This window comes from Elephas maximus, chromosome 5 (assembly GCF_024166365.1).
Source record: "Elephas maximus indicus isolate mEleMax1 chromosome 5, mEleMax1 primary haplotype, whole genome shotgun sequence".
NCBI lineage: Eukaryota > Metazoa > Chordata > Mammalia > Proboscidea > Elephantidae > Elephas > Elephas maximus.
The window spans coordinates 24,965,049-24,972,305 of record NC_064823.1 but is presented as its reverse complement, the minus strand read 5'-3'; the positions used below and the strand labels follow the sequence as shown (position 1 = coordinate 24,972,305).

The following is a 7,257-nucleotide window of genomic DNA, read 5'->3' as shown; positions in this document are numbered from 1 at the left end:
CATATAACATTCTTGAAGTGAAAAAAAATTATAGAAATAGAAGACAGATTAGTGGTTGTCAGGGGTTAGAGATGGTAGGGCTAGGCGAGTGGGTGTGACTATAGAGGGGGAGCATGAGGGAGATCTCTGGTGATAGCATAATTCTGTATCTTGATTATGATGATGATTACATGAATCTATACAGGTGATAAAATGACACAGAGCCACATGCACACATTGTACCAAAGACAAACTCCTGGTTTTTTATATTGTAGTGTAATTATGTAAGATGTGATCGTTGGGGGAAACTGGATGAAGGGTGTATGTGATCTCTCTGTACTAGCTTTGCAACTTCCCTTGAATCTATAATTATTTCAAAATAAAATATATATTTTTAAACATAAAGAAAATCATTAAAGGGCTTTCATTGTTAGAGAACACTTGCTGAATTCTCTGGAGGCAGTTGCTTTGGTGCCCTTATTTTAGTGGCAGTGACATGGTGTCAGTGAAAGTAGTAAAGATTGGAGAGGGGAGTAAGCCTTGCAATGCAAAGTCAGTGAGGCAAATGAATGTCAGAGAGCTTAATGACTTTCAGGATGTTAAAGGCCTTTAAAATAAAAAGTCTCTTAAAAGTAGTAATGCATTCTTCTGATGCCTAATTCATATCAGTAGTTACAAGGCTACTCTTGGTCACAGAGAAGGAAAGGAAGGAAGTACAGACAGCTGTCTCCAGATTCCTACAGTCTTCTCACGTGGTAAGATGAAAACCACAGTGAATTTCACCACCCTCTCCTCTCTCCACTCTAAACTCTTTCCCTTAGCTCCAGGCCAACTTAGTTTCAGTTTAGTTTTTGCTTTAGGGAACCTGAACCACATCTAAGTCATTTCTAGTCAAGAGAACCAGTATAGGGCAATTTTTCTCTTAGGCAAATGTGGTAGTTTGGCTGTAGAAGACTTGAATCCTTGTGGAAATCCTGGAGCCTTGTTAGGGAACAAAGATTTAGAATGACTAGATTTTGAAAAAGACTATTGAAATTGATTTCCTTGTGCTGGTAGAGAAATGAACTCTAAAGAGTTAAATAGGGGAGGTAGGAGTATTGTGGTGGCAGGTGGAATTAATTAAGTAGGTGTATGCTTTTCTCTTCCTGCCTATCCAGTCAGTTCATAAACCTTTCTGCCTGGCCTCCAGTTCCTTACATGAAAAAAAAGTTAATTGTTACCCCAATACTTAAGCTTTTCTGGTTTTATCTTAAATTTGGTTTTATAGTTTTGGTTGCTTTTGAGATAACAGTGGAACTTCTATGTGGAAATGTTAAGAGATGTGATACTTCAGCTCAGGAAAGAAGTCAGATCTAGAGATTTAGACATTTAGAACTTGAGAGACATCTGTAATTACAGAGCCACTCTTGGTCACAGGGATGGAAGGGAAGGAAATGGAGACAGAAACCTCCAGGTTCCCACGGTCCACTCACATGGTCAGATGAAGACCACAGTGAATTTCATCAGTATTCACTTCATACACTGTAATGCTTAAGAGTATGAACCTTGGCGCTACACTGCTTGGGTTCAAACCCTGGTTCTCCAGTTGGCAAGTTATTTAATCTCTTTTCAATTTATAAAATGGGGATAATACGAATACCTACCTCATAGGGTTTTAAGAGGATTAAATCAGCCAATAAAGTGATTAAAACCAGTGCCTACTGTTGTTAGCTGCCTTCAGGTTAACCCCCCTACTCATGACAACCCCAAGCATAACAGAATGAAACGCTGCCTGGTACTGCACCATCCATAAGATTAGTTGTGGGCTCCATCCACAGTTGTGATCCATAGGGTTTTCATTGGCTGATTTTCACAAGTAGTAGACTGCCAGGCTGCCTTAATCTGGAATCTCCACTGAAACCTGCCAGGTATGATAGCAAATCATAGCAATAAGCAAGGCTTCATGGCAAAAGAGTAATGGTTTGTGCACGAGGTCCACTGGCTGGGAATCAAACCCCAGTCTCCCACAGGAAAGGTGAGAATTACTACTACTGAACAAATAGTGCCTCCTCTTTTATGCTAAACATCAAGGGTTTGCTATTGCTAGTATATTACTATTCTGCGCTTCTAGTTGCCTCATGTGCATACCTCACATTTCTCCACTCAATCTAAAGCTTCCAAAGCTAAGACTGTTTTCTACTTTTCTCTTTCTAATACCAAACCAAAAACCTAAACCCATTCCTGTAGAGTTGATTCTGACTAACAACCACCGTACAGGACAGAGCAGAACTGCCCCATAGGGTTTCCAAAGCTGTAAATCTTTACCGAAGCAGACTGCCATATCTTTCTCTGCGGAGCAGCTGGTGGGTTCGAACTGCTGACCTTTTGGTTAGCAGCCAAGCACTAAAGCACAGCGCCACCAGGGCTCCTTCTTCCTAATACAGTCTGTACACAACAGGTGCACAAATTAAATGTTTGTGGTAAGCCTCTGACCCCAGGAAGCTGTTAGTCTTGGTTCACTCGCTAATAATATTAAGAACCTCTTTTTTTAAAAAATGGAGATCAAACTACTTTTCTTTTATATCGTAATAATAGACTTGGGCTTAGAAACTCAGGGTATCAGCATTTCACACCATCAAGCTACCAGTGTAGATAAGAGCATAAAACATTTGTCTCTATTTCGTGCCCACCTATCTCACGTCATAGCTCCCGTCTGATTCCTCTTTTTTTGCTTAGTCTCCTTTTCCTACGTGGTCTCAGCGGTCTTCTGGCCTCATCAAGGCCAGGATAACCAGAACCCTGAGTTTCAAATTCGCCCCAGACCTTCGCCTGACCGCCCAGGCTCCGCCCACGAAGGGCGTGAAAGAGGAAAGGGGCGGGGCGACGCCGACCCCTGGGCGGGGCTCGGGCAGCGCGCCTCGAGGCGCCCGCGCCGCTGACGTGTGACGTCACTGGTTCACGCAGCCGCAGTGTCGCCCAGCCCACGCTTCGAGCCCCCCCTCCCCTTTTTCCCCGCCCCCTTCGGTGTCAGTGGCTACGGCCCGGGGCCGGACCTGGGGCTGCGGGCCGGGCGGCTGGGCTTGAGGGTGTTAGGCGCGGGCACTGCTCCGCAGGCCACGTCCGACTCGGCGCTACTGCTGCCGCCGCCGCCGCCCAGGGCCCTCTGCTTTCCCTGGAGAGAGGCTAGAGCGGTTCCGGGCCTCCCGGCGCTCGCTCAGGTGAGAAGAGGACGGGCAGGGCTGGCCAGGGTCGGGTGGGAAGCGCTTTTTCCAGCGTCTCTTGAGATCAGCTGGGTCGTAGTCCAGGAGGTGGCTGCCTGCTGCGGAGGCGACTCTTCTCATATTCCTTTCCCATCATTACCTGCAGCACAGGGGACCTGTAGAGTGGGTGTCGGTGGCCAGTGGGAAGGCCGGAAGGGCCATGGCAGGCGGATAGTTGGAAGCTTGCATGCAGGAGCGGCCCCTGGGATGGTGATCAGGCGGGTGGGCGGTGCCCCACTTGCGGGTGTGTGGACTTCGCGGCCAGGACAGTAGGTGCACAAGCTCGGGCTTCATCCTTGCCAGCAGCATCTCGCCGCAGTCGACCTGCTAGAGCTTAACATAGTGTCGGTTGACCCAGGGCGGTGGGCTTTAGAATCCCCGTCTCCTCCCCTGGCGTGATGTGTGTTGTATTCTGAATTGGTGTTTGCTGAGTCCACACTGTGGAAGAATACAATGGATCTTTTGGTCAAAGGAAGGTGAAGGGAAGTTGATTTTCCTTCTGGAGAGTGTTAGTTGTCTTTCCCCCTCTCTCCTGGGCTTTATTTTTAATAATAGAAAGTTAGGGACCTTTGTTATGAGGCAGCAGTTCTTGTAAATTTCCTCTGTAAGGAAATCATGAGTTTTGTAACTGTCTAGGCGTTAAGTTCCAACCGGTTTCATGTTGCTGCTTTCACAGTGTGCATAACAATGAAGCTGATTTATTCTAAGAGGACAAACAAAGCATAAAAATAGATGAATTAACTAGAATGTTTTATCTAACTGCTGAATAGTACGTGCTTTATGGACATATATTGTTTACTCATCATAACAATCCTGTCATGAAAGGTCTATTTTCCCCGTTTTTTAGATGAAGGAGCTAAGGCCTGTAGCCCTGAAGTCACTTGTCCAAAGTCAAATTCAGAGCTGCGATTCAAACCGGCTAACCTGACTCCAGTTCCCTCTTTCTTAATCAGTGTGCTAGACCACCTCTAAGTATCTTAAGAGTTTACAAGGTGATTTTCATAAACATTTCTTTCAGTGGCAAGTGTGCCAGGTGCTAGGAATAGAAAAGAATTGAGGCACTGTGTGTGCCAGCAAGGACCCAACAGTTTGAGAGAACAACTTTCCCAAAGCCACACTTGGAGTATGTTATAAAGCTAGGATTTGATTTCCTGAACTTTCTGACTCCCAAACCCATGTTCCTTCCGTGAATATGGTGGTTCTGAAACCTTTGGAAGGCTGTAGCTTGGAAGTTGTGGTCTTATTCTAGGTTTAGGAGTATTTCTTGCTTGGAAATGTTAAAGAAGCAAATGTGATATCAGGCAGACGTAAAAGAGTTTCTGCGTGTGTGTATGTGTGTGAAGTCAAGTCATTTAATCCGAAATGGGGACACTGTTGATAAATCCAGAATACCTTGTGTAATTTGTTAAAATGCTGTTCTTTTCAGATTTAAGATGACACACTATAGAAGGGCCTTCTGAAGATAAGGAGAAGGAAAAACACAACATCGCAGGGTAAATATTTACTTGAGTAATTATTTTTCAGTAAGCTTTTAAAAAATCTAATTTCTAGTCAGAGTTTAGATAGAGGAAATCTAACTTTCTGCTTCAATTGTAGTTTAATCTGCTCATATGATCAGGAAAATGGGGGTGGGGTGGTGGTGTATAATGTGACCTGCAGATCATTTTACCTGACTTTTGAACTGCTGATATCTGACTGACAATTTAATCACATGCACAGCTCGTATATTGGTAAGAGAAAGCTAAGGGAAGCCTTGGCTTGATTACCTATCAGTTATCCACGTTCTTTGCCTCTGTTGCTTGCTTATTAATCTGCTCATGCTTTTGAGGAGTTTTAAAAAGAAATGAAGAAAATGAATTGACTTTCTGTTGTTCTTCATAGAATACTGCATAGGGTTTCTAGCATATTTTTTATTATGAGTTCTACGGAGAATAGTAGAAAACATGGTTAAATGTGATTGAAAAACAGTTTCATTCATTCCATAAATATTTATTGAGTGCCATATGTTAAGCATTATTCCAGGCTTCTAGTAATGAAGTAGTGGTCATTCATGGCCTTGGAGAGTACTAGAGCAATGAATATTTTTTTCTAGGAGATAACATTTTTATGAATTCATACATTTCCTTGGTTTTATATGCAAGGGTGTTTTGGTTTATATGAAAGACTAGGCGATGAGCACTAACTACATAGTTGATGTTCATATTTATAATAAATCTTCCATATTTTAGGTAACACAGCAGACTAAGGTATAGTGGGAAACTAGGACTTTTATTGATTTCATTTTAGCAGACAGCTTTTTCATGTTAAGGATAGTGACAGAATTTCAAAATTTCATGGGAGGTTAGGAAAATTTGAGAACATTGTGGGGGAACTTATATATGATAAATAGAAGTGACACGGTTGAATAGGCAACAGTCTGAATCATGAGTTGGAGAGGTGAGCTCAGAGCATGGTGGTCAGTTAGAGGCTATTGTAATAATCTAGGTGGGAAATGAAAACTAGGAGTAAAGCTGCGCAAATGGGAATCGAGAGATGGGGATGGATTAAGTAGATGTGAATGAGATAGAATGAATAGAATTTAGTGGGTTTGAGGGAAAGTGGAGTCAGGATGATTTTAGCTGCTAACCAAAGGGTTGACAGTTCAAATCCACCAGGCACTCCTTGGAAACCTTATGGGACAGTTCTACTCTGTCTATAGGGTCACTATGAGTTGGAATTGACTTGATGGCAACGGGTTTGATTGTTTTGGTTTATCATGTTCATGCCCATAATTGATGTTTAATAAATAGTCATGGAACGAAAGAAATGAACTCTCTGATCTCTGGCTTGGGGAATTGACTGAATTCTGGAGCCATTTCCTGGGGTAGGGAGTATAGGAAGAGAAATAGATTGGGAACATGGTTGAAAGGAGATGAATTTAGTTTGGGGCTATGTTTGAGTCATTTGTGACTTCCAGCAAATGTCATTAGGCAGTTGTGTTTATGGATCTAAATTAAGGAAGACCCAGCTTGTGATGTAAATTTTGGAGTCATAATTTATAGGTGATTATTAAAAGCAATGGGAATGAATGAGATTACCCAGGGAGAAAATTTAGAGTGATAATAGAGGAGAAATGAGGATGGGAAACAATAATATTTAAGAGTTAGATATAGAGGAAAACACAACTCAAAGGAGATGAAGGAGTAACCAGGGAAGTAGGAGAAAACTAAGAGAGTGACAGAAGTCAGTGGAAGAGCCAAGTTTAGAGGAAAGGAATAAGTATTAGGCATCCTTGAGCAGTCAAGTAAAATGAGGACAACAAAAGTACCCATTGGATGTGTCCATTAAGAAAACTTTGTTGACCTGAGCAAGAGCAGTTATACAAGTGGAACCAGTTCACAGTTGGTAAGAAATAAGAAAGTTGAAACAGCTAATGGCATTTACTCTTTCCGAAAGTTTCATAAATGGGATAAAGACGGGATAGGGAGAGATGTAAGTTTTAGAGAGGGTTTTGTTTTTTAAAGGTATAGAGATATATTTGCGATGTTTGCTTGCCAGTAGAGAGCAAATTTGAAGATATAGGAATGAAGGTACATAATTGGCGAAGCAGGGTCACTCACCAAGCTGGACAGGATAGAATATAAGGGCGCAGGTCAAAGATACTTTAGATTGACTTCTACTGGGACTGGAAGGAAGGAGATGGTGATAATTATGGGTGCAGAGAGACTTATAGAAGGCAGACTGGAGTTTCTCTATAAAGTCCATGCAAGAGACTCCCCCTTATGATTGTTGTTGTTAATTGCTGTCAATTCCAACTCATGGAGTAGAGAGAGGAAATGGTTCACTTGTGACTGGTAGCCATTTTTGGTGTGACATTGTTGAGCTCTGATCTTTTGGCTAGTGAAAGAAGAGTAGAGTGAGGGTAGCTTAGCTTAAGACGACAGGTATGAACCATCAGGGTAGAGATACTTTGGAGATAATTCACAAAATTACCTTTCTCATACCTTGTATTAGTTATCTAGTGCTGAGTAACAAATTACCTTAACTTAGTGGCTTAAGA

At 42.4% G+C, this 7,257-nt stretch overlaps 1 protein-coding gene across 7 annotated transcripts in view; it reads left to right on the top strand.

Moving 5' to 3' along the window:
* The first annotated feature begins 2,977 nt into the window (after positions 1 to 2,977).
* BLTP1 (bridge-like lipid transfer protein family member 1) overlaps positions 2,978 to 7,257 on the top strand; it is a 237,041-nt gene continuing 232,761 nt past the window's right edge. For all 7 annotated transcript variants that reach the window (XM_049885390.1, XM_049885394.1, XM_049885395.1 and 4 more), the window contains exons 1-2: positions 2,978 to 3,176; positions 4,645 to 4,711. The gene's annotated coding sequence lies outside the window, so the exon portion shown is untranslated. The remainder of the gene's footprint in view (positions 3,177 to 4,644; positions 4,712 to 7,257) is intronic.